This window comes from Xyrauchen texanus, chromosome 49, assembly GCF_025860055.1.
Source record: "Xyrauchen texanus isolate HMW12.3.18 chromosome 49, RBS_HiC_50CHRs, whole genome shotgun sequence".
NCBI classification, from domain to species: Eukaryota; Metazoa; Chordata; class Actinopteri; order Cypriniformes; family Catostomidae; genus Xyrauchen; species Xyrauchen texanus.
Window position 1 is genome coordinate 15,903,376 of NC_068324.1, and position 26,861 is coordinate 15,930,236.

General features: G+C 39.8%; 1 long non-coding RNA gene across 1 annotated transcript; it reads left to right on the top strand.

Moving 5' to 3' along the window:
- LOC127640205 (uncharacterized) lies at window positions 1-26,861 on the top strand. Its single transcript, XR_007970081.1, has 6 exons — window positions 1-52; window positions 2,249-2,365; window positions 10,178-10,325; window positions 11,303-11,497; window positions 15,310-15,515; window positions 26,833-26,861. It is a non-coding gene; the product is annotated as an uncharacterized LOC127640205 (long non-coding RNA).

A 26,861-nucleotide genomic window follows, 5' to 3' on the forward strand; every position in this document is an offset into this window, starting at 1 on the left:
TGCGCGGAGTGTGAGGGACATGAGCTATTCGAGTGCACCGCTTGTGGTTTAGGTAAGCGATACTTCATTATTATACTTTGTAGTTAAACACTGAAACATCAATTTAATTAAACAAGTGCCTCCATTGGGGCTATTCTTAGGGGGCGTTCATACAGAAAACGTAATTGCGCTAAAAAAAAAAACTATAGGCGCAGCTCCACTAAGCGCATGCATGTGCCTAAATATGCGTTTTTAACAGTGGAAATTGTTTATAACTTGGCGTCTTAAAATCGCTCGATGAAAAAACTGCGAGACGTGGCGCAATTGCCACCAACGCCCGTCTAGCGCATATTGGCCTACGTAGAAAAACAACTGAAGAACAATGCGAGTGGATGAAAAAAACGAGTTTGGTTTGAACTCCAGAGCGATCCGCTGCCAGTGCGCATGCGCAAATGAACTGCGCTTCGCTGGTTTTCACATAGTGACCTCTACTTTGTAATTATGAGAAGTTTGAGATATCTTGTGTAATAAAAAAAATCAATAAATAAAGAAAGAAAACTATTCGAGGGAATAATTCATTCATGGCTTCCATCCGTCCATTTCAACCACCTGGACCACATTGCGGTCCAAAGTGGATAAAGGTGGAGGTTGTTTGCCTCATGCACTAGTCTGTGACGACTGCAATAATGCCAAGAAGTTCCCCATCACACTCGATTGCCCTTGTGGATGTGCCCGGGTCTTGACAAAATCTGTCAGTCATTTCTATTTAAAGAAGATTTAAATGATAGACACAAGCAGATAATGATATCTGTGTTTCATGATTAGTAATATAAGGCTTATTGGGGTAATTGTAATAGGCTTTATTTAGTTTGCCTAAAAGTCACAGCGAAATGGACAAAATGTTGACCCTTTTGTTCTGCTAAGGTGTTCTGAGTTATGGCTCTTTAGGCACAACTAAAAGTACTGTTGAATTTGCCTGAAAAGTGTAACGCTGTTGTTCTAATGGGCCACGTATTATCTGTTCAGGTGACCAAAGACTTTTGGGACCTCGCCCAATTAAGCCAAAGTGTTACACTTTTCAGGCTAACCTACAAATGGCTTACTTATGGCACTTTTCCACTGCATGTTATGGTTCGACTCGCATCTACTCTACTCTACTCTACTCGCTTTACTTTTCTGAGCTTGCATTTCCACTGCAGTTTAGTGCCATCTCAACGTGGGTGTGATTATAGGCTGATTGTCATAGTTGCGCTGCCTCTACTGCCGTGACATCATCTTAAATGCGAAACAAACTGACTAAAACAATAACACAACCGCTAGCTGTTTGCTACTAGCTCATTGTGCTGCATAGCAGTTGTTGCATGTTGATTTTACACAAGTGTAACAGATAAATTGGCCTGGTTGTTTTAGAAGCAAGCTTCCAGTTGCTGGTCAGCTAAATGAAGTGAAGCTTTCAAGCGGAGTATTAGTTAATTTAACAAAATGTACCATCCTCCATCGTGGCTGAGTCCAGGGCACTCTCCCTCCCATTGCTCGCCGGTTTAGATAGCGTCCATTTGGTCGAACCCCTTTCACATTTCCTTGATGGTTCTGTAGTCACTTTTACGTTTTTTTTTACTTCACTACACTGTTGTTAGGTCCGGTGGTAGCCGTGTGCAGCCAACAGCTGAGACACTTCCTGAGACTGAGAGACTTTTCCGTTTCGCTCATCGCTAACGAGTGGACCGTCTGCACCTTGTTTATTAACCATGACGCGGTTTTGCGCACAGCCTTTTCTTTTTTCATAATTCGAAAGTCATGTGAAAAAAATTATACTGTTATCGCTTTTGTTAACTTTAAAACTAGCGGGATGATGTCACGTGTCAGAAATCCAGTGATACTAGTAGAGACGATTCTCCCTGACCAATCAGTGATCTGCAGGATTTTGACGTCACATTTAGTATTCGCTCGGCTCACTTGGAACCTTGACTGAGGTGGTACTAAAGAAAATATCAGGTACCAGGTACTATCCACAGTGGAAAACCCTAAAAAAGCAAGCAGAGTTGAGTCGAGTTGAATCGAGTTGTATCGTGCAGTGGAAAAGCCCCATTATAGTTCTGTCTGCATACCAATTAGTGGTAGGAGAGGGTATTTTAACATAGATAAAATAAATACATCAGTTTTATAAAGAAGCCATTGACTCATAATTCCACACCTTAATCTAGACGCTAGCCTGCTTTGTTGGATGATCATTTGAATGCAGGGTATTGGATTTTGTGGGTGATTTCAGATGAGGAGTGGAAGGAGTGTTTCCTGTACCAGGGTCACTGCAGACTCCACTGCCCATGAGAGTTTTATCAAGACAGAGACCAGTACGCCTTCCATGTATGCCCGACTGTGAGAATAGGTATGTATAGGCAATGGACTGAGATAATAAAATGACATAACTGTGCAGAAACATAGATTGCCCAGATAAGTTGTTTATACAGTGTATCTATGAAAACAGGTGCAATATTTGATCAATGAATACCCTGATTGACCAATTAGAATCAAGTATTCCAGAGAGCTGTGTAATCTCTCTCTAATTTGAGCTCCGCTCCTCCTTGCTCGGTTGAGAGTATTGTATAAGAGGCTGGTTCTGGAGTCCTGACTAATTAATCTTCACCCAGAGAGAAAAAAGAGCAATGTTAAACCCCCTGAACATTCAACATGCTTTCATTGTGCTTGCACAGTTGCCATGGCGTCGTACATGTTTAGTTCCAAAGTGAGGCACTTCGGTGTCTCACACAGCACACTTTATCGGCCGTACTTATCAAATGCTTAACTAGACTAAGATGTGTGTTCAACAATGTGAAAATATGTGGTTTGCATTGATTTTCTTTTTAAAAGTTCTAAAACCTGCAGTTCAATTCAAACATTTGGGCATACCTGCTGATTTTGTATTAGTATATATTTGATACATTTAAGGTTAATATTAAAATAATCAAGACTATGAAGTCACACAGATTAAAGTATGGGAATTATGTAGAGTCCTTTAATACAGTTGAAGTCAGAAGTTTACATACAGCCAAATACATTTAAATTCAGTTTTTCACAGTTCCTGATATTTAATCATAGAAAACATTCCCTGTCTTGGGTCAGCTAGGATCTTTATTTTAAGAATGTGAAATGTCAGAATAATAGTAGAGAGGATGATTTATTTCAGCTTTTATTTCTTTTATCACATTCCCAGTGGGTCAGAAGTTTAAGTACACTTTGTTATTATTTTATAGCATTGCCTTTAAATTGTTTATCTTGGGTAAAGTATTTTGGGTAGTCTCCCACAAGCTTCTCACAATAAGTTGTTTGAATTTTGGCCCATTCCTCCAGACAGAACTGTGTAACTGGTTTGTAGGCCTCCTTGCTCGCACATTGAGGTCAGGGCTTTGTGATGATCACTCCAATACCTTGACTTTGTTGTCCTTAAGCCATTTTGTCACAACTTTGGAGGTATGCTTGGGGTCATTGTCCATTTGGAAGACACATTTGCGACGAGCTTTAACTTCCTGGCTGATGTCTTGAGATGTTGCTTCAATATATCCACATAATTTTCCTTCCTCATGATGCCATCTATTTTGTACAGTGCACCAGTCCCTCCTGCACCAAAGCACCCCCAAAACATGATGCTGCCACCCCCATGCTTCACGGTTGGGATGGTGTTCTTTGGCCTCACCCTTTTTTCCTTCAAACATAATGATGGTCATTATGGCCAAACAGTTACATTTTGTTTAATCAGACCAGAGGACATTTCTCCAAAAAGTGAGATCTTTGTCCCCATATGCACTTCGAAATTGTAGTCTGTTTTTATATGGCAATTTTGGGGCAGTGGCTTCTTCCTTGCGGAGCAGCCTTTTAGGATATGTCGATATAGGACTCGTTTTGCTGTGGATATAGATACTTGTCTACCAGTGTACTCCAGCATCTTCACAAGGTCCTTTGATGGTGTTCTGGGATTGATTTTAACGTTTTGCACCAAACATCTCTAGGAGCCAGAATGAGTCACCTTCCTGAGCAGAATGATGGCTGCGTGGCACCATGGAGTTTATACTTGCATATTGTTGTTTGTACAGATGAACATGGTACATTCAGGCATTTGGAAATTGCTCTCAAGGATGAACCAGACTTGTGGGGGTCCACAGTTTTTTTTTTTTTTTCCTGAGGTCTTGGCTGATTTCTTTTTATTTTCCCAAGAATTTGAAGGTAGGCCTTAAAATACATCCACAGGTACACCTACAATTGACTCCTATTAGCATATCAGAAGCTAAATTTGGCTTGACTTAATTTTCCAAGCTGCTTAAAGTCATAGTTAACTTGTGATATAGTCTAATAAAAAGTGAAATAATTTATCTGTAAACAATTGTTGGAAAAATTACTTGTGTCATACACAAAGTAGATGTCCTAAACGACTTGTCAAAACTATAGTTTACTAATATGAAATCTGTTAAATGTGTTTTAATGACTTCAACTTTAGTGTATGTAAACTTCTGACTTCAACTGTATATTTTACATTCTTCAAACAAAGTAGCCACCCTTTGCCTGGATTACACATCTGCACACTCTGGCCATTCTCTAATCTTATTACATGACTTGTTAATTTAAGATGACATGACGTGAGCTTTCAGATCTGTTAAATTAAAATCAAAAATACATACAAAAATGTATTTCACCCAAAACAATTATCTGAATCTCATCAATTATCATGAATGATCTCATCTATGATATCAAGTCCTTTTGATATTGTTTCTGGGGCTTAAAGTAAAAAAGTAGTGTAACTGTCCCAACATAATAAAAAAAAAATAATACAAATAAATAAATAAATCACAGTCTCGAAAAAAGATATGTTGGTGCAGGATAATCTTTTTTAATCTTTTTTTTTTTTTTTTTTAAAGAAATAAGCAGTAAATCAATTTTGTTTTAAAATTGGATTAATATTTAAAAAACATTTGTCAACAAAAGCAAAGGTATGTTGTGTAACCAACATATAGCCATTGTTACGGCAAAAAGGCACATCAATGTCATTAGGTGTAACCCTGGAAAAATGTCATGAAATTCTAGAATTTAAGATATTTAAATATAAAAAATAGAAATAAAAAAATAACTGAAAAATATGTGTGAAAACTTTTTTTTTAAATGAATGATTATGTTGCAAACACCCTCATGTATTCATGGTGCAAGGAAATTATTTTAATACCTTTTATTTGATGGCTAAACCACATGACATTTTTAAGTTAAATTGTTTCACATTTTGGTTGAAAATAATATGTTTTTATAAAACATTTTTGAAACCAACAATGACATTAAGACGACTACATTTCTATGAACTTTTTAAACTAGATTTTAAAACAATTTCTCATTTGTGCAACTTAAGACAACCTTATTTGTCAATGGCCCATATGTATATACAGTATAGGCCTATATACATATGCTTTTAAAAATTTCTAGTTTGGCCTATTAGGTGACCAATAAGATTACCAATTTATTCTGAACCAGAACAGTTTGCTATTGCCTGTTTGAGTGTGTGTGTTTGTATGTGCGTGCGTGCGTTAGAAGCCCAGTTTGGATCAGCTGTGAAAAAGTGTAATAATGCTTCCAGCTGTCATTCCTGAAATAGTCCCAGTGGTTCAGCAACACAGCAGGAAGGGCCAGGCAATACTGTTGCCGGTTTCCTGCTCTAATAACAAGAGACCAAGTTGGCGTGAAATTATGTTTATCTATTCCTCATTTCCTCTCTACCTTTAATAATGAGAGCTCTTCTAACTGTGCTTGATTTCATTGTTAAATCAATCTTCATGCACTGGTCATTCTAAATGACTGCAACATTTGTGTTCTTTCAAATTTGTCCATAAAATAGATGAATTGTGATATAATTATATCAGCATATTTGAAGCTGAAAGGCCCCCATGTGATCTTTCATTTTTAAGAGTCCATCTTATTGCCATCGGTTCATTCAAATCTTTGATTGATGAATAAGAGCACAAACAGTGCCACAGTTGTGCCTTGGTTTTGGGCTGGTGCACTATTCTCTGATGTGGCTTAGGTTCTCTATACTGATCACCCAGACTGACTCAAAGCAAAGACAATTCACATCCCCAGGCTACTTTCAATATACTCTTTACCCTGGAGGAGTTAGTGTATCAGAGTGTGTCTTTGATCCAAGAGTAAGTAAGTAAAATTTATTTCTAAAGCACACTCAAACACAGCAAAGCTGACCGAAATGCTGTACAGATGAATATACAAAACATTCAAATAAAACAAACACACCAAGTACAGATGAATCTACAATACATTAATAAAAAAAAAAAAATCTCATTTAATACTGCAAAACACTAGAGAATAAAAATGCGTTTTAAGCCTACGTTTAAAAATAGACAGTGATCGCTTCTCAGACACAATGTCTCGTTCCCTCCATCGGGGAAGAAGTTACATACATAACCTAGACGTTCCCCTTCTGTCGCTCTCTCCTCGTTGTGTTGAAGAAGCGACACTAGGGGTCCCACTTCAATCATAACATGCACTGAGCCGTGAACGTGAACTGCTGATACAGGAGCGGGCAGGTATTCTTACATGCAAACGCGACCAGCCGTATCAGGCTGCACGTACCCAGGTTTGCGGCAGGGCATGATGTGAGAGGTGGCCTCCGTCTGCTTCTTCACCGTGGAGAACTGTTCGGTGAAGTCCTCGATGGTGTCACCGAAGAGGCCTAACTGGGAGACAGGGGCATTGAGGAAGCGAGTCTTCATGCATCTCGACCAGGTTTAGCCACAGTTGACGTTCCTGGACCATGAGCGTGGCCATGGCCTGCCCGAGCGACTGCGCTGTGACCTTCGTCTCTCTCAGGGCGAGGTCGGTTGCAGAGCAAAGTTCCTGCAGCGTGTCGGGATCAGGGCCACCCCCGTGCATGTTTCTGAGTGCCTTGGCCTGGTGGACTTGCAGGAGGGCCATGGCATGCAGGGCGGAAGCGGCGCATCCAGCGGCGCTGTAGGGCCGGGAGGGGAGTATAGGGTGGCCCCGCCAGGTGGTAAGGTTTCCGTGGCATAGGTGGAGCGCAACTGCCCTATCCATTTGGGGAATCACCGTGTATCCGTGGCGCGCTGCACCGTCGAGGGTGGCGAGAGCGGACGAGCAGGTGGCGGTTTGACGAGTGGAGAGGGGTAAGGGAAAGCATGTCGGTCATCTGCGCATCGGCCTCACCCTGGGCGTGCAGGCCTGAAAGCGGCAGCCCAGGGGAGTCCTAACATCAGAATACCACGCGCTCCGATGCAGCGGTGAGCTCATCCACTTCAGTCTTGAAAGGATAGGCAGACTGGCTGTAAGGCGAGCCGCTGTTACCTCCAGCACGGACGGGAGTCAACGAGCATGCCGGGGGGCGGGTGGTCTGAGGGGGTGTACCTGAAGGAGCTGCACCCGCTGCCATCCCCAAATCACCTCCATCGCCAACCGCATCGTCCTCAATCCCATGGGAAGAAGCAGCAATGCAGGGGGCGGCTGGAGTGGCTTGCTTTCGGTTGAGGTGAAAGCAAGCCGCGACCGCAACATTGAGGTTGAAAGCAAGCCGCGACCGCAACGTCGTCATGGTCATGTTCTCGTTGTGAGAACATGAACCATCCACAAACACAGCCTCGGTGTGATCGCTGCCCAAACACACGAGACAACGCCTGTGGCCGTCTGAAGTGGAGAACACTCTACCGCATCTAGGAACAAAACAGGGGTGGAAAGGCATCTTGAGAAAGACACGTCCTAAAAAGGACGTTCAACGCCGCTGTGTTTTGCTCTTTTAGAGGAAATTACTCTTAATAAAATCACTATTTTTTTGAAAACTCTTTCTGAGTTGTCTGTGCAGGAAGGAGAAAGCCGCTGTTGTGCGTCGTCAGATCCAACAGCATGCAGAGCGTCAGAGGAATAGCAGGAACCGGTGTGTAACTCGCAGCAAACTGCATACACGACCATCGGCTCCGAAGAAATTTTCTGAATGAACTCCCGTATTTGCCCCTTAAATACCCGTATGGCGGGATATGCAAATACCGTCTGCCAACTTCTCATTGGCTTGTTTTCATAGAACAGAGGCATATATCGGCGCTCAAGAGAGACCCCTAGTGTCGCTTCTCCGACACAACGTGGAGAGAGCGACAGAAGGGGAACCACTGTCTTTCCTAAAGCAGCAAAGTCCAACACTTGAACCTGCATCATATCTGTCATCATGTGTTGTGCCGATCGACAATGTCAGAGTCAACTTAAGATGTTCTTCAGAAGTCCGGATGAAATTCAGTGGGGAATGCCAGTCTAACATGTTCAAGGAATAAGTCTGAAACGGTTTGTTTGACGAATCAAACTACTTTGAGAAAAAAAAATTACAAATTCTACATTTTTATTTTATAATAAACGTGTTCACAGTTGAGGTGGAATGTTGCTTGGAGCGACTGATCCAGAGTCAGCTTTTCTCATCCAATTCTCCCAGTTAAAGGGAGCTCTAACAGAGTTCTGTTGCATAAGTCAGTGAATTGAGAGAGTATTTCACCCCGTGTATCATGTCACGGTCAGTGGGAGATAGATGTATATATATATATATATATATATATATATATTAGTATAATCCCTCTGCCTAAATGCATTTACTGATGAACACATGAATCAATCGTTTCACTCAACAGAATATTGACCTCATATTACTCTAAAACATGAAATGCACATGCATGTTAGCGAATTGATTGACAGGTGATGTCTGTATCTAAAAGGTTTCACACTTTTACTCCTGACTTCTCGCAATACAGGGACAATAGAGGTGTGTACAAAAGTAACATGTTACTTTATTTTTGATGGTCAAAAAAACAAAATATTGCGTTACTTTACTCGTTACTTGAAAAAGTAATCTGATCACGTGTTACTTATATTTTGTTATTGTGGGGGAGGTAAGATGGTGCTCCCCTAGGGAGTTGGTGCCCTAAGCAGACTGTGTAGTATGCGTATAGGGATCGGCGGTACTGTATGCACATAAAGTGCTGTTAAACTGGTGTCTTATCATGCTGTTTTCAAAACAAGGTTGCGAATTAAGTTTGTTTCTTACCTCAAGAGAGATGGTGCTCGAGCTTGGCCGGTGGTGTCAGGCTCATGCATGAGTTGACATAAACAGTATGAGATGCGGAGAAATAAGTACATTTCATGCTTTTAGTAGCCTGCCAAAACAAAAACTGAAAAAGATGTAGTACAATGTAATGAAATGTTTGTGATCAAAATGTTTCTTGTAAAAAACAATTGTCAGAATACATGGTTCTATTCGAATGGGCTTCAATGGGGAAACACGCTTAAGCATCTAGTCACTAACAGGGACCTGCTAATTCCGGCCCCCTTGGTAAAAACGCATCAATTTTGTTTGTTTACACCTCTCATCCACACGAGATAGGTATTTTTCTTCAGTGAAAACTGAGTGTTTAGAAAATGCTGTCAATTACCACATACTTGATGAAAAACATTGACGGATCCATCCATCCACCTACCTACCTATATTTGGATCCCGCGACCAGATCTCTGGAATCTACATGTCTGGCCCTTGGACTGGACATGGAAGACTTAAGTGGCCTACCACCGGCAGTGGTAGACACGAGTGGTAGACTTTAGAAAACGATGATGGAAGTGGTAGAAACCAAGAAAACCTTAGTCACTAACCACCTTCAATCAAGCGCTAATGCACTGAACTAGTTCTGTGGCGAATTTTAATTGTTGCTGTCAGCGTATACACGACTAGTTTATAAAATCAACATTTTCCATTTGCAATTAACATTGTGCTATACTGCCAATGGGAAGCAGAAAGTATGTGTATTTTCTATTAATCATGACAGCAGTTACAGGTGAAGTGATGATGAAATAATAAGAGGGGAGTGTTACAACTGGGCATCTACAGTATCTAGACACTTGTTATAGTCAAGTGCACTTTAATCTTTCTAGAGCCAATTCAGGTGCCTGGATCACAGTGGTGGAGAAATACTCTACAGTCCCTACATAGTAGGTTGTGTTAGTTCGATTGTGGTCATGGTTAGATTGTGCATTTTTTTTATAACCAAGCACTCCAAACAGCCCTTTCCTGAAGGAATGTGTTGGAATAAAAACCTGCACACCGTTTAAACAATGCAATGAATATTTTGCCTAAATGTCTGACAAACCTATTGTTTATTTTCTCTCTGTGAAGATACAGACACCAGTGTCGTCAGCACTGTCCCCAGAGAACCTATGAGGACCAGGGTAGGGGACTGCGGATCAGCTGCCCATAGCCATGTCTGGACTGTCAAAGCGATGCCCTCTGTCTCACTTGCCAGCCTGGATACTTCCTGAACAGTGTGTGTATACTGCTTCCTCTGAGCATCTCACTAAAGTTCACTCTCATTTTCCTGTCTGATGGCCAAAGCTGTAAACACACATTACGTTGGTTGGCTAAACCTGGCCTAAAGCAATCACAGTAGAGCTCCAACAGCTCTAACTTTTTAGGTCTTAAGATTTTTGAGTGTGCTTTATAGATGGAATATTGGTCTGCATAGCAGCACTGTCTTGCAATTTCTTTTGAATTAGAAATCAGAGCCGTATTGGTCAAGGATGCAAATATGGTTAATGCAATAACAATTTTAGTGAATCTGGATTTCAAAATTAATTTTCAGTATTTCAGAATTTAGCTTTAATGACAGATTGCACTTGAGAAGTGCAAAGCCTGATGATCCACATTATTCCAGCATGATTTGAGAATGTTCCAAAGAGCGTCTTGTGCTTTAACAGAAGCAAGGAAATCTGACCTTTCATACAGTGCAGTTAACATGGCCACAAATTTGCCTACGTTTAATGAGTGACCTAGAAATAGTGCAGAATCCTAATTATTTCTTAATCATTTTATGTAATCATTTCTTTGTCTTGAAACTTTCCAATTCTCAGGTTTAAATTAAAATTTTAATCTGATTTTCAATGTGGTCTCAGACTTTTTAACTCCATTGTTCATGTTTGTTGTGTGTTATGTTTCTACATAGGCTTCCTCTCTTCTTGCTCGGTCACTCAGTCCATTCCCCACATATTGTTTAACATCCAGATTCTGATCTGGGTCATTTTTATGCCTGACCAGTCATGTAGAATGTGAACATACTGAGAGAGATAGAGAAATGGAGACATTCATAAATGTATGTGAGATGTAAGGAAAGGTAAAATACAGATGAATTGTTCTAGTCACTCTGTTACAGATTAAAAAAAAGGATTAAACTCTACTCTACCATGCTTTTACTGGTGTTCTAAATATAACACTAAAAAAGAACATCTTATATGTTTTATCATTCAGATGGCATCTGTGTGAGGGAGTGCCCACCAGACACATTCAGAGACACTAGAGGGTGGCGCTGTCAGTCATCTCACAGCTTCTGTTTGACCTGCCACGGCCCTGGCGTGAGAGACTGTGACAGATGCAGTGGCTGGAGCCGGTCAGATTACGGGAAGTGCCCAGTGATCAACTGACCGTAGGGCCAATTGGTTGATGGTGAGTGGTGGGACTTTAAAAACCAAAAGTCACAGCAATACTTTAATTTACAATATTTGTAATTTATTATTAGAACAACTGGTTGTAAGAAAGGAAATACATTACCATCTTGCTGCTGTATTTCAAACTTGCTATTAGAAAGTGTTGCAGATGGTGTATGCCTGCCCTCTGCTGGACACGTAGTAGTACTATATCCCAAAACTGTAGCTCAAATACAAGTTATAGGAAGAGTTTGCCCAAAAATTAAAATTCTCTCAAGTGATTTATCACACCTTGAAAGGGACTTTGGTTCCTTTCAAAGTCAGATGTGGGGAAATGACATATAAACAAAACTGCTTTGCTCTTATTTTCTTAGTAGGTTCTCGATTGTTACCAGAGATGTCTCCAAGCAAACAAATGGATAAATGATTCTGCAATACTAGCCTTCATTTTAAATGAGTACAGTTATCGAAAGACAGTATATTTCCATATTCCAACTCCTGTATATCTCCCTGCGTGCTGACATGTTTGTGTGACGTCACGCACATGTATTTTGTATGTTGAAGATTGAATTGAAGGTTTCTGCACAAGTTTTCGAGTTGGAAGTCTGACTTCAAGGGGCATTTAATTGAATTTCATTTAGCTTATTTGAGAGATAATTAGAATTTTTGAAAAGCACACTAAAATGAGAGTGAATTGAAAGCTAGGTTACTTCCTGAAATTATGTAAGAGGCCGTTCAAACGGCCGTTTGCTTTTTAGTATACACCTACTGTTATGAAATAAGGCAAATTATGACAGTGAAAGTGAAGTTGGTGAGTGTTTATACAAGGCTGAAGAGCTTGTCAGTTTAGGTTTGCTTTTTTCTAAAGAACAATATCAAGGAAATACATGGGGTGTGTCTTATTCCACTCCTTAGTTCCCCATGACGTGAATCAGTATATAACTCATAACTATACGCTGCCATTCAAAAGTTATGGTCACTTGCCTGAAATGTTTCTCATTATCTTATAAACCTTTTGATTTGAAGGCATGCAAATGTTTGAAATTAGTTTTGTAGACAAAAACATAATTGTGCAAACATATTAATTTATTTCATTAAAAAACTAAAATTTATAAAAAAAAAAAAAAAAAGGTTTTAAAAAAGGATGACTTGGGACCGAATAATTAAGAAAAGCAGCTAATAAGTGCCCTGTATTGATGGGAACTCCTTCCCAGGGTGATGCCTCAAGAAGTTGATTGAGTAAATGTCAAGAGTACATGCAAATTCTGCAAATTCTAGGCAAAGGGTGACTGCTTTGAAGATGCTCAAATATTACATAGTTTGGATTTATTTTGGATTTTTTTTAACATAATACCATAGTTCCATTCCTGTTCTTCCATAGTTTTGATGACTTTACTATTATCCTTAAATGTGAAATTATAATAATAAAGAATGAACAAGTGACCCTAAACATTTGACCAGTAGTGTACAGTATATCTTTAACGTATCTATAGTATACTCATATTTAGGCTCTAGCAAGTGTCTTGATTCATTATACAGTACATTATTTTTGACTAAATTATCTATGATCTTTTAATGCACAACCTTGTAATTGCATCTCTGTATATAATTGCATCACTTTACCTTCTCTCTCATCTCTGTGTTAGCCACTGTCCTACAGGGTAAGAACATTTTTCCTTGAATAACCGTCTTATCAACCATAAAATCAACTTTAAATTGTAATGCAATCTTTGGCAAATGTTTGGTAATTAATGAGAGATGACAATGACAACAAAGTTGCTAGATACAATATAAATGACTGGATGACCTTTTTTAATCATTATTTATTCCTCATAATACTTAAAGAATTGTTAATGAAGCCATTAAGGAACCAAAATCATTAGTGGAATCGGAACCAGAAATGTTTTCCGATTATTATCATTATTGACTGACATGTCAGAATTTTTTTTATTTTTTTATTCATGAGTCCATGCATCCTTTTGAACTATGTATTAGGAAACAAAGCGGTTCCTTTCAGTGACAGGAAATGGACAAATCTAGTTCAAATAAAGAATTTGAGTGTAGGAGTGCCGTAGTTTTAAAAGTCAAACGTCATTGATGTGAAATGGAGTAGACAGCAAAGCCAAGTAATGATCCACAGCCCACATGTCAAGTGTACTATTGAATTCGCCCTGATGAACAAACATTAGACTGACATTTCATTAGGTGTTAAGTGCAAATTAATAATTACAATGTCAACTGTTATACTTGCAGTCGGTCAAAGTCAACGAAATTAAAGCATGTTAAATAATGGTGGCTAACAGGACTAATAGAACTCTGAAAAGATACTTCAATCAAGCAAAGGTGTATTAAATTAATATACAATTTTGACGATAAAATGGGTAAAAAGGAATCCCATTGTTTACAGTAAGGGAGAGACCAAAGCCATATAATATGACTCCAATACAAGCCATGTGATATGACCCTTTAAGCATAACTGTAATGGTGCATTTCCGCCTTATTTGGCAGCGTAAATCCAGCAAAGTTTTTTCTATTTGGAATCTTTTCGTCATTTAGTGTAAATTTAAACATTATACTTTTATTAAATTCCCTGTGTGATAGGGCGTAGGGCGGGGCCGGATCGTGATTCCACACACCCGGATCAGGCTAATCAAGCGTCAGAGAGGGATAAAAGCCGACTGGAAGTTGCCGTGTGGGAGGGAGAGAGATTTACGGACAGCTGTCCGACACCTGTGTGTGCGCGCTTGTCTTTTTGGTTATGTTTAGAATTCAAATATTAGTTATATTGTCAAGCCGGTTCTCGCCGCCTCCTTTCCATTAATCCCTTTACACCCTGGAATTAGATTTAAAAAACGAGCCACCACAGATGCAGTAATGTTTCCGACACCGCTGCTGAGAGTATGACAGTAAATTTGCCATCTTCTGGCGGTTGTAATGCATTGCTCTCTATTTTTTCATTTGTAAAGTTGTGGAAGTGTAGTAGTGCCATTTTTCTTCTGATGTTGGAGCAACGTGTAAGCAAAAATTATATTTGCCATGGTCTCTCATTCACCGCTTTCAAAGTTGAACCTGCAATCATTTACTCCCACATTCCAAAACATGAAGGTGTAAAAAGGGTCCATTATGGAGACTTGGGGTAGAAACCTCTCAGAACACACCATGTCTTCAGAAATGGCTAAAAGACAACTTTTTCATGAGCACTTTACCATAAAATAACAATAATACATTATTGTTGCACTCTAATCTCTGTCTTGGCTAATACTTTTCTAATGTAATGTAGCACTTTTCGTATTACTGCCTCCTTGAGATGAATCACTTAAGTTGTATCCTTCCTCGTTTTGTAAATTGCTTTGGATAAAAGAGTCTACTAAATGAATAAATGTAAATGTAGAACATCCTAGCAAACACATTGCAATCAATTACTATTATGTCAATGCCCTTGCAACCAAACAACCACAACATCCTAGCATCATGGCAGCAATTTGTAATTTTTTTTATTTTCACAATTCCATTTGACGTCTTTGATTGTACAAGTGAAAAAAAAAAAAAAAACACATGCTGTCCGCTTCATGAATGTATCCATTTCATATCTAGGAATTAGTTGAAATATATCCAGTTGTTTTTTTTTGCATAAATAATGTTACATAATTGAAAAATCGACACTGTTTTTGTTTTTTTTATTTTCAGATATATGCTCTGTATAATGTACAGTATATAGACATATATCAGATTTCTAAATGGGTTATTTCTTGTCTCCTTTTCACTCACAGAGCTCTTGATATTCTACACTTGATAGAAGCTTTTTAATATATACTGAAAATCCTCTCTCAGGTACTACAACTCACGTGAGCGCTGTGAGAAGTGTGACCGTTCCTGTGAGCTGTGCTTGGGTCCAGGGCCGAATGCCTGCAGGATATGCACACCTCCTCTGTTGGACCTACAAGGTACCAGGCAGTGTGTGGAATAATGCCCACGTCGCTTTTACGAGAGCGAACATGGCTGCAGACAGTGCCATACCAGCTGCCAGTACTGTACAGGTGCCTCCACTCTCATCCACTCTTTTATATCTTAAAAAAAAAAAAAAGTCCAAAACAAGTATAAAATATTTTTTAGAACACTGCAGATTAGTTAAAAAAAAAACAGTTGTAGTACAACTAATGTAATACATTAAAATAAACTTATGGTCATTGTATGTCTGTACAACTAGAAAACCTTTGTTAGATATCCACAAAGCAACTAATAGCAAGTAGATTCTAGCAAAAACAAGATTTAAACAAATGGTTTAAATATGCTTAACCTTGTAAAGTGATGTAGTTGCTAATGTTGATGCTTTGCAGTTTTCCAAACTGTATCATTCCAAATTAATAGATTATGTTTACAAAGTCTTTATTGATTTTAATTCAATAATCTTTTATAGATTTTGGATTCCTAATATGTGCAAAATAAAATAATATTAATACAATGAAATAAAAAAAAAAAAAAAAAAAAAATGATCAGCTGTTGATCAGCATTTTAATGCTCCAAAAAGTGCAGACAATCATAGTAAAGTAATCTGATATAAGTGCGTTGGCATGTTCACTCGAGATCTTACGTGATACAAATGGAAGTGCATCTCGATTTGTTTAAAATAGAACACGGTTCACAAGCTTCATTGGTTTTGCTTTCATTTGAACACGCTGCGTGAACTGATTCCCCTCATGAATGCGCATTGGAGAGCTATCGGAAATAAAAAATTATAGTTAAAAGGACTTCAATATTGATCTGTTTCTCACCCAAAGAGATCAAATCGCTTTAGAAGACATTCATTTAACCACTTGAGTCAATGGATTACTTTAACTATGCTTGGATGTGACTTTTGCAGCTTTAAAGTGCTGATCACCATACACTTGCATTGTAAGGACCTACAGACTAGAGATATTTTAAAAATGTTCCACTGATTCTCTAGATAAGGTAAACAACTTGTTTACAATCTTTGCTTTTATTTTTTTTAACAAAATTAATTTGAAATTGACATGTTTGTAGACAAAGGTCTCAGCTCAAGTAGCATGTAAGTAAACAGGTTTTTATAAAACGGGTTTTCTTCTGAAAATGTATATTTAATTACTTCATAGCTTGCATCTTACTGTCATTTGTGTCAACTCTGTGAAACACACTAAAATGCATGCCATTTTAATTTGATCCATCCAACAACGGTGTCTTTAATTGGTAAATGGTCTGTACTTATATAGCGCCTTTTTAACCTTAGCGGTATTCAAAGGGCTTTACACTGTGACTCATTCACACACATTCATACACCAATGGCGGCAGAGCTGCCATGCAAGGCGCTAGTCTGACATTGGGAGCAACTTGGGGTTCAGTGTCTTGCCCAAGGACACTTCGGCATGTGGAGTCTTGTGGGCCAGGAATCGAACCACCAACCCTGCGATCAGTGGCCGACCCGCTCTACCCCCGGAGCCACAGCCGCCCCATTAGTTAACACTATTCTGAAAATTCTGAAAGTTTACAAAATGTTTTCAAATGGTTTTCATCTTAACCATGTGTTGTACACTGGAAACATTTAGTATTTTTCACTCAGTTAAAGCTGCCTCTATAACCTCAACTCAACTGCCAAAATGAATCCCACAATTCTAACAGAAATGATCATAATGGGAATGATAGAGTTCACATGTTGAAGCCGTGTCTGCAGAGACTTAAACACTGTTTGTTTAAAATATGAAAAAATACAAATTTACCAGACCACATGTCCTACTGTTGCATCCACCATGAGTAGGAAGTGGGAAAGGGGTCCAGACTTCTAGCTGAACATGACATTGTCTGATTAATTCAGGATTATAAAATAATCTGACAGATTTGACACAGAATGAGGACAACTTTGATAGGCAGTTTATGGAAAATAGCATTTAACGTTTATTTTATGTATTGTTTGATACCTTACCTTTCAATAGATATTTATATATGTTGCATTTTGAACACTTTGTTTGCCATTTAATATTGTGACCTCTTGCTGAGGACAGGTGAAGTTAACATGTGCTTCCAAGAAAAGAGCATGCATTAAAACATTAATGAAATTATTTAAAAATATAAGTAACGAATGCCCAGAGTATACACATTTCCTTAAGATTTAAGTTTACAGTATTTTTATTGGTATGAATTTCTTCATTTTTAACATAGATTACATGTGTGTAAGACATGTTAAGACAAGTCAAGCTAAATCGAATGCATTTGCGGCATGTTGAAAAATTAAGTTCGACTCGTCCCTCCTTTTCTTAACTGTTTTATGTTTTATGTTATTTTTATTTTCAGCTTTCACACCATGTACATTTTATCACTAAATTCGAACATTAAATGTTGTTTTGAAGCTTCTTAATGTGGTGAGAAATCATGCTAGTCAGTTCAAACAGATGTGCTGCACAGTGCTCTCAGCGATCTTTACGGTCCATAAAAACTCAAATATTTATATAATTAGAACACTGAGAATTTACTCTACCACCCTTTCCCATGCCTGTATCTTACTATCTGACTTTATATAATAATTAACCTTCTGAAGAATAACTTTTTTCCATGCAGTATTTTCCTTAAGAACCTCCAGGTCTTGTCTGATGAAGTTTTATTTTTCTTCTTTTATTTTCTCCATGTCAAATTAAAAGCTGTCAATTACTAGCAAATATGACGGTTAACGCATCACAAGTACTTGTGATACAAATGATTTTAAATTTGTTGTATTAGACAAGGCAACCCCATGAGCATGCTATTATAATCAGATAATGAGCCTGTCATTTTATTCTTAATAATTGTTTCTTTTTAAAAATCAATAATTGTACAGAGCATTCTACCAAACATCTTAACTTTCCTAAGAATTATTTATTTTCCTGAGAAAATGTAAATTAATCTGGCCACAGATGTTTGTTTTGAGAATCATATGTACTTAAGGACTTACTCTGAAGAAAAACTTTGTCTTAATCAAATTAAATGAATAGTGGAAGGACAGGATCTTGCATCCTGTGTATGTTGGTGACGAATGCTGAAGAGTAAGAAACCACATCAGATAAACCTGTAGTGTTCTCATCTCCTAGGAATTTCCCACATTTCTCCAACATCATAATAGCAAAGAAACCAACATGTATGAAATCAAACATCAGATTGAATCGATTGCATATTGGTCACATTTTTACATACAACAGATTTCATGGGGTCATTTACTTTGGTCAATGTATGTGGTCAGATTTCAGTTTGTACGGTTTTATTGGGACTAAGAACCAAGTACCATACTGTACAAATGAAAGTATTTATATTATGTGCGGTGACTACTTTTCACCCTTTTTAATCACTATTTAGCTTAAAAGTTAACGAGTCAAGAAATTGTGAATTTTAAATTAGCTTTAGATTAAGTACAGCTTAAGTAATGTAGTATATGTAACTACTGCATTACATAAGGTTGTAAGCATTACAGTTAAAGGAATGGTGTTGTACTACTGGTAGTGCTACTTATATTGTGTTCTACCTTGGATTTATTGCTTCTGCTTGCATTATTCTCATTTTTAAGTCACTTATGTCATGGGAACTTCCGGTTTATACATGTCACTGTGTAAATAAGAACCTCTACAATTAATAATTACTTTGGAAAGAAATTACTAGCAAACAGCATTTTTTTAACAGAGCAGCAGAAAAAGTCAACATGTCTGTCTGTTTTACTGGGACTGCAAGCCCTGTGATGAGTCCTGCAAACACTTTTCCAATGCTGGGCCCCAGAGCGGTCTCACCTATCACCCAGGTTTTGCCGTACATGCTATTGACAGCCAGTGTTTACCCTGTTGCCAGCCTGGGGAGAGGGACAGAAAGTGTTGTTTCTGCTATTTTAAGGCTGAATACAAGTTCATTCTAGAGTCATTTTCCTGTGTTAACGTGTCATCTTATTTTGCTATTAATATAATTATGCATTTGTGATTAAAAGAATGTGAAATATTCAGTATTCAGTAAAAGACTATTTATTATTTCATCTGTATGATTTTCAGCTGTATAAATCAGACTGATCTCACTTTGAATTCAGTGACAGTAGGTCAAAAGTTTCTCCTGAAATCAATCTGTGCTTTCCGAAATTAGAATCACTCCCAATAGTGGATTAAGCTGGAAGTGCTGTGAAATGTCAAAAGTGTGAAAAGTGAGTTGTCTTTTTACTTGTAAATAATGCAATACAGTCAACACAAAGGCACATTTCATTAAAAGCTTGGTCACATACCCCTTTGTATGGCAAATTCCACAGGCGAAATACAGTCATCTCAATGGGTATCCACGCGATCATGAATTTCGTGGTGAAGACTGTTCCGTCACAGGATTTCACGTGGAGTTCAAGTTTGGTGAACGATGACGATGCATTGACCAATAGGAATTTGCTTGGTTGGGCAGAGTTTCGTACAAAGCTACTCTGAATATTCACATTGTATGGGGAAATCAATTTAGTGGTGAATTTCTTCATAACTACACTATCCCAGAGTATGAAGTGCAGCATAAAAACAGGAGGCTACCTAGAAATTAGTTTGAGGGATTCACACTTGCTTCACATCCGCACATGCCTTCGTCTGCATAATTTTGCCATGGAAAAGTAAATGTGACTGAGCTTTAAGACATTTGTAGGATGACTGCGATTTCATTACATTCATCATCTTAAAATGGGGCATTTCATGAAGTACAGTGAAAAATCCCTTCAATGTAAGCCCGGGCCATGAAGCGGTTATGATCAAAACAGAGCTATGAAAATTAAGTTTGGTGGCCCGAGCGCAGCCCAACCCTCGGTCCATGCCCCACGGAGTACCAGAACCAGAGGACAGTGGAGATGAGGCAGATGTGGTCTACACCAGCGGAGACGGGTCTGTGTATAGATACTACGGTTTTACTTACGAGCCAGATACGGAATAGGAACAGGAGGACGAAGATGATAATGTGAACACACCTTAATAGAGCCTAAACTGTGCTCACTCAACAGTGGAGTTCGTAATTGTACTAATTCTTTACATGCACACGTCTGTAGTAAAACGCACTGGATTGGAAGATTGGAAAGATAGACAACTCTGTATGAATACTGGTAGCATCTTTTTATTTGTTTTCTTGATACTTTTGTACAACCCTTATTAAACCTCAATAACCCTGATGAAGTTGGGACAGTATTTAAAAATGATAATAAAAACTAAAATGAGTGATTTGTAAATGATATTCATCCTTTGCTATATTGAAAGCACCACAACTACATTATACGATGGTTTACCCTGTGAATTTCAATGTTTTATTTTAAAAGGTACAGTAATTTCAAATCAGATGATTCCAACACTCTCCAAAAAAGTTGGGACAGTCGCGTGTTTACCACTGCGAAACATCACCATTTATTCTAATAACACTTAAGTATTTGGGCACTGAAGACACAAGTTTGTTAAGTTTAGAAAGTTTTCTCCATTCATCCATTATATAGATGCACAATTGTATGGGGACTTCATTACCATCTAATGCGCTTCATAATACACCACACATTCTCAACTGGAGATGGTCAGGACTGCAGGCCAATCTATCACCCACACTCTTAGTTTACACAGCCATGCACATGAAATCTGGGCAGTATGTGGTTTGAAGTTCTCCTGCTGGAAAATGGAAAAGATGGTGCTGGATGGCAGTACATGTTGCTCCAAAACGTGTACATATCTGTCTGCATACATGGACTGGAACCCTCCACCCTCCCAGAGTGCTCGTGGCTTGATGATTGGTTCCTGGGTTCAGCACGCCACTCACGGCCACCACCCCTCGGTTCCTTTCTTCCTGGAGGTGCGCGACGAACTGACGAGGTCGTTGAGGGCACCTTTCACTGCCCGAAACCGACTTCCAGGTTAGTCTACTCTCACCATCCTCGACAGCGGGGCGGTCCACAGGTAAACAAAGGTTCCTTAGGTGGATAAGGCGGTTACGATTTACCTCTGCCCGCAATACGCTGCCACCTGGTGGGATCGTCCGGCACTACCCTCCAGAGCCTGTAGGACTACGTCGTCTCTGGAGACCAAAACTTACAGTGCCGCTGGACAGGCCAAATCCGTCCTGCATGCCATGGTCCTCCTGCAGGTACACCAGGCCAAGGCACAAAAAGAAATACAGGTAGTCCTGATCCTGATGTGCTGCACTTTGCGACAGATGAAGGTCACGACGTGAACACTCGGGCAGGAGATGTCCAACTCGGTGGTCCAGGAGCACCAACTGTGGCTGAATCTGGTCGAGATGAAGGACACCGACAAAGCATGCTTTCTCAATGCGCCCATCTCACTTTTCGACGACACCGTTGAGGACTTCGCCCAACAGTTCTCAGTGGTGAAGCAGATGGAGGCCATCAAACACATCTTGCCCTGGCGCGGCTCAAGATCCCGCACCCCATCTGCTCACCGAGGGTGAACTCCTGCAGCAGTGAAAGCTCATGGCCACAGCGTAGAGGCCACCGCAGGAAGCTGATGGCCCCTGTCTCCCGAGTGGTCCTCCTCCTCAGTCGCTAACCTGCCCTATGCAAGATATGCAGAACAAGGCAAGTGCTTCGAGGTTCCCCTCAGCGCAGCCATCTCAACGTCGTGTCACCTGCTCCCACCGCTAGGTACGTCAGACACTATAGTCCCTTTTGTGCCCCTCGCCCGGAGCTTGGACGTGTGGCTAGCGCCTTCAAACCAGTCGCGGTGGCTGGCCAGGACCATCAGACTCCGTTCGCCAGGCGCCTGCCCCGGTTCAGCGGGGTCCGCTTCACTTCAGAGCAAGAATGCCACCACCCTGCATGCGGAGATTTCAATCCTTTCGCAAGGGCGTGATAGAGCCTGTCCCTCCAGCCGAGATGGGGGAAGGGTTCTACAGCCCCTATTCATCATACCAAAGAAAGGCGGTGGGTTGCGGACAATCTCAGAACTGCGAGTTCAGAAACGGGCCTTACACAGACTCCCGTTCTGAAATGCGTCCGTCATCAAGTTTGGTTCACAGCGGTAGACCTGAAGGATGTGTACTTTCACATCTCAGTTTTACCTCAACACAGGCCCTTCCTATGGTTTGCTTTCGACGGCCGGGTGTTCCCTCATGTCTTCACTGAAGTCGCAGAAGCAGCTCTTGCCCTGTTAAGGGAAATGGGCTTCCGCATACTCCACTACCACAATGACTGGCTGATTAAAGCACACTCGAGAGTTGCGGTGCGCGCACAGGGATCTGGGTGCTCGGGCACCTCAGCCGAGCAAGGTCTCCCTAGTTCAGAGTTTCTCTTTTCTTGGCATGGAGTTAGACTCGGTCTCAATGATGCGCAGTCAGTGCTGAACTACCTGAAGTAATTTAGGCGGAGGACAGCGGTTCCACTGAAACACTTTCAGAGTGGCGGTCAGACTCGAGTCCCGAGATGGGCATGGCGCCACGGCACACATCACGTAGCCATCATGCCGCTATGCCACCACTTATTCAGCCCTTGAACAGACCACTTTTTGCAGGCAGGAGTTCCCCTACAGCAGGTGTCCAGATGTGTCGTGGTCACCACAGATGCCTCCAAGTTGGGCTTGTGCAATGTGGTTGGCACATCAACTGCCTAGAGTGGCTGGCTGTACTGCTCCCTCTGCAGAGGCTATTTCCGTTGATCCAGGGCAAGCATGTGTCAGTCCGGTCAGACAGCACAGATACAGTAGCGTACATAAATCACCACGGCAGTGTACGCTCTCCTCGCATGTCGCAACTCACCCACCATCTCCTCCTTTGGAGTCAGCGGTGGCTAAGGTCGCTGCAGGCCACTAACATCCCGGGCAGCCTCAAACCTACAGCGGCAGGCAATGCTCAGCGGAGAGTGGAGACTCCACCCTCAGGTGATCCAGCTGATTTGGAGTCGATTCGACAAAGCACTGGTATACCCGTTTGCTTCCCGGGAATCCTCCCACTGCCCGCTCTGGTATTCCCAGATGGGAGGCCCCCTCAGGACAGACTCTCTGGCACACAGCCGCAAGTACGGCTCACATGCGCGATTAATTCTGTCTTCAATTGATATCTTTGCACATGAATTTTACATGATAATTTGCTATTTAAAAGTACCATGGAGCAGTCTAACCATCATGTGAAATGTCTTGACAACGCCCGGGTTTCGTGTGATATGAGCGCTAAGCGATTGTCTGGGTTACGCAACTGCTTTCGGGTCCTTTAATGTGCGAGTAAGGGCAGCCGGTGGACTTTCTGGTGCCCTCCTAGGGTAAGATGCTGCCCCTCTAAGGAGTTGGTGCCTTATGCAGACTGCGTAGTATGCGTATAGGGAGCGGCGGTACGGATTGTAATGAAACATCCAATTTAAACCCCTAATCTGAAGTCGTGTCTCAGTTAAAATGAGTCTCGTTTCCTTCGAATGCGAACTTCTTTCACAGGAAGTCGGAGGATGCATGAGGTATATCCTTCGTGGGCACTCACAAACCTCAATTCTTTGCTTCAATGGAAATTAACATAATATGTCTGAACAAATGACACCAATTTGCCCAAAAATATGATGTTCAAACACAAGTAATGCTAATTCCCAAGTTGAAGTACCTCAGTAGATGGGTGCAGAGTATATAAATTAATATAATTATAGTAATATATATTTAAAATAAAAGTATTATAGACTAAAATTACACCTGTAATATAAATTCTCTTTTCACTCTACATCATTATAACTCCCCTAAAATGTACCTCAAACATTCCCTTCCAAATGGACTTTGTTCCCTTCTCACTCAAAGCACTGGCACTTGAAAAAAAAGTGGCGTGCTTTCATAGCAACGATGATAAGTTCTGTTTCTGGTTGTCCTATGAAGGCTGACTCATTTTATGAGGATTGTTTAAAGGAGGATGCGGTGTATACTGCAGCATTCAAAGGACACGCCCTAGTTAGCGCGCAGCCTTTGAAACGAGACACAGCTTGTTGAGTTAGAACGCGTGGGTAAAACTAGTTCGGAAGAACGGTTTTCTTTTTTATAAATTACAAACCAAAACTAGTACTTGAAAAGCTGACCCGAACACTGCAAACCTTTAACGCAAACCTGACGACAGCGTATCCGCACGTGTACAATACTTTACCCCTCAAGTGGTTTTTGTGGAGCTTTCCCTGAAATGCCGTACATTGAACCACTTGCTATGACCGGAATTTCCTGTTCAGGCTTTTTAAATCAATAACATCGAAACCTATTAAGTTTAAGAATTAAAACTTGTGTTAAACATTAACAAACATCAAAGCAGAATATATCGTCTACATCCCTTTAGAGACCTAATATATGTTTAATTTAACATGTTTAACACCACTGCTATTAAAAATTATTTGGACGTGCCTTAGTTTTAAACCAAGTTTGTCTTCTCTTTAACAAACATATTAATCTCTTTTTACCATAATGAAAGAGAAATACCTTCGGTTTCTTAAATGACACAGGCAAGGTTACATCACCTCAAAGGTCAATTAAACACCCTAAACCAGTATTATTTGTTTAGCTATGGATATACAAAACATACTGTATATACTGCTTATAGTTCTGTGCCCAGCAGTGTCCACCCACATGCATCATTTACTGTAAATAATGCTATTGAGTACTGACTATCCAACTGTGTTTTCTGAAGAACTGTTAAACAGAATCATTGTTTAACATGTTCAACCTTGCATTCAGTATGCTTACTGCTCTAATCTATTTCCAGAGAAGTGTGGGCTCAACACAATTATCTTGCATGGCCTGTCACTAGGATTAGATCAGGTTAAGGCTATTGTGGACATACCAAAACTAAATCACCAAACCACAAGTCATTTCACTTTTGGGTAAGGCTGGTTTTTGACATCCCTGGATCCAGGATTATGCTGAAATTACCCAACCATTGCTGAAATTGGCTCATGGTCCCATAAAACAAATGACTGATCTCATGCAGTGGACAAGAGGCGGAATTGGCATTTGTGTGCCTCAAACTGCTTTAACAAGATCACACATTGTTTTATCTTACCAAATTATGATATACATTTTGACCTTAGTTGTCCAAAAACTCTGTTTTCATGTCAGCTGTTCTTACTCTGTGTCATGGGACAAACAACAAACAATTGAGTTATATTCTTAACATTTGGACCCAGTCACTAGAGGTTTTGTGCCTTGTCTTTGTTCAGTGGAAGCGACCACTTTTTACTGTGTTTTCATATTCTGACTTGGTGGCCATGCATCCTATTAGAGAGCATGTTCCCCATTCGGTGTATTCCTTATTGCAGGTGTAGACTGACTGCACAGTTAACCACTGTGCATGCACTCAGTTATCACATATCAGTTTACATTGTTATGTGACTCTTAACAATTCTATCCCTTCTCACAGACTGAGAACCTGTATGACAAGGGTTGGGGAGTAACGGAATATATGTAATGGGATTACGTATTTAAAATGCAAAATAAAAGTAACCGTATTCCACTACAGTTACAATTTAAATAATTGGTCATTAGAATACAGTTACATTCAAAAAGTATTTTTATTACTGAAGAGATTACTTTGCATTTTATTGTCATTTGTTTCATTTAATATTTAGTCCTTTCAGATGGGAAACATTTATACATATAAATGATGCGATCCAAAGTGCATTTGAACAGCGGTGAAACACTTTCTTATGATGTGTTACATTCATACGAGCAGACAGAGGTAAGTTTGGAGTAGAAGAAATAGAAAATCAACCTTGTGTAAATTGTCAGCTTTACACAAAGCTAAAATGCTATTTCTATTAATTTTACATGCACGTGTTACCAGACACGATAATTTTTTCACATTGGATCATAATTTATTTTTTTCTAGTAATACCTTTGATATTAGGGCAAAAATCTATGTATTGTTTTCCTGTAAAAATATCTACGAATCCATAAAACTAGATCAATTTGATTTAAATCTTGACAATCTTGTTTTTGAAATAACACTGCATAAGATATTTAGGTTACAGAGAATGTATTTTGTCTTACTGTAATGGCAAGCCTGTGTTTGACTGTGACGGTGTGATGACCGTAATGAGGCTACTGACATTTGAAGTGACTTATTGAACATACTCTTACACAACACTGACTGTGTCTTATTTAAGGCTGCCTGATGGATCCCTTAGTGTAGTGTACACTGTGTGCACAGACTATTCCACTGTGGAATCTCTCTAGTATCACCATTACCTTACCGTCTAACTTCTCTGCCCACACAGCTGAGACGTTTGCACTTTAGGAGCATTATAGATGGCAATTGTTGTTACTGTGACTATACATATTGGTTTCTGCTCTGTTTTAGTCATGATAATGTTCTCTTATATTACAGCTATGTTTAGGTACACTAATGACTTTTCTTAATGATATCCCTCAATAACAGTCTGGAGCTGATGAAACAGGAGTGGACCA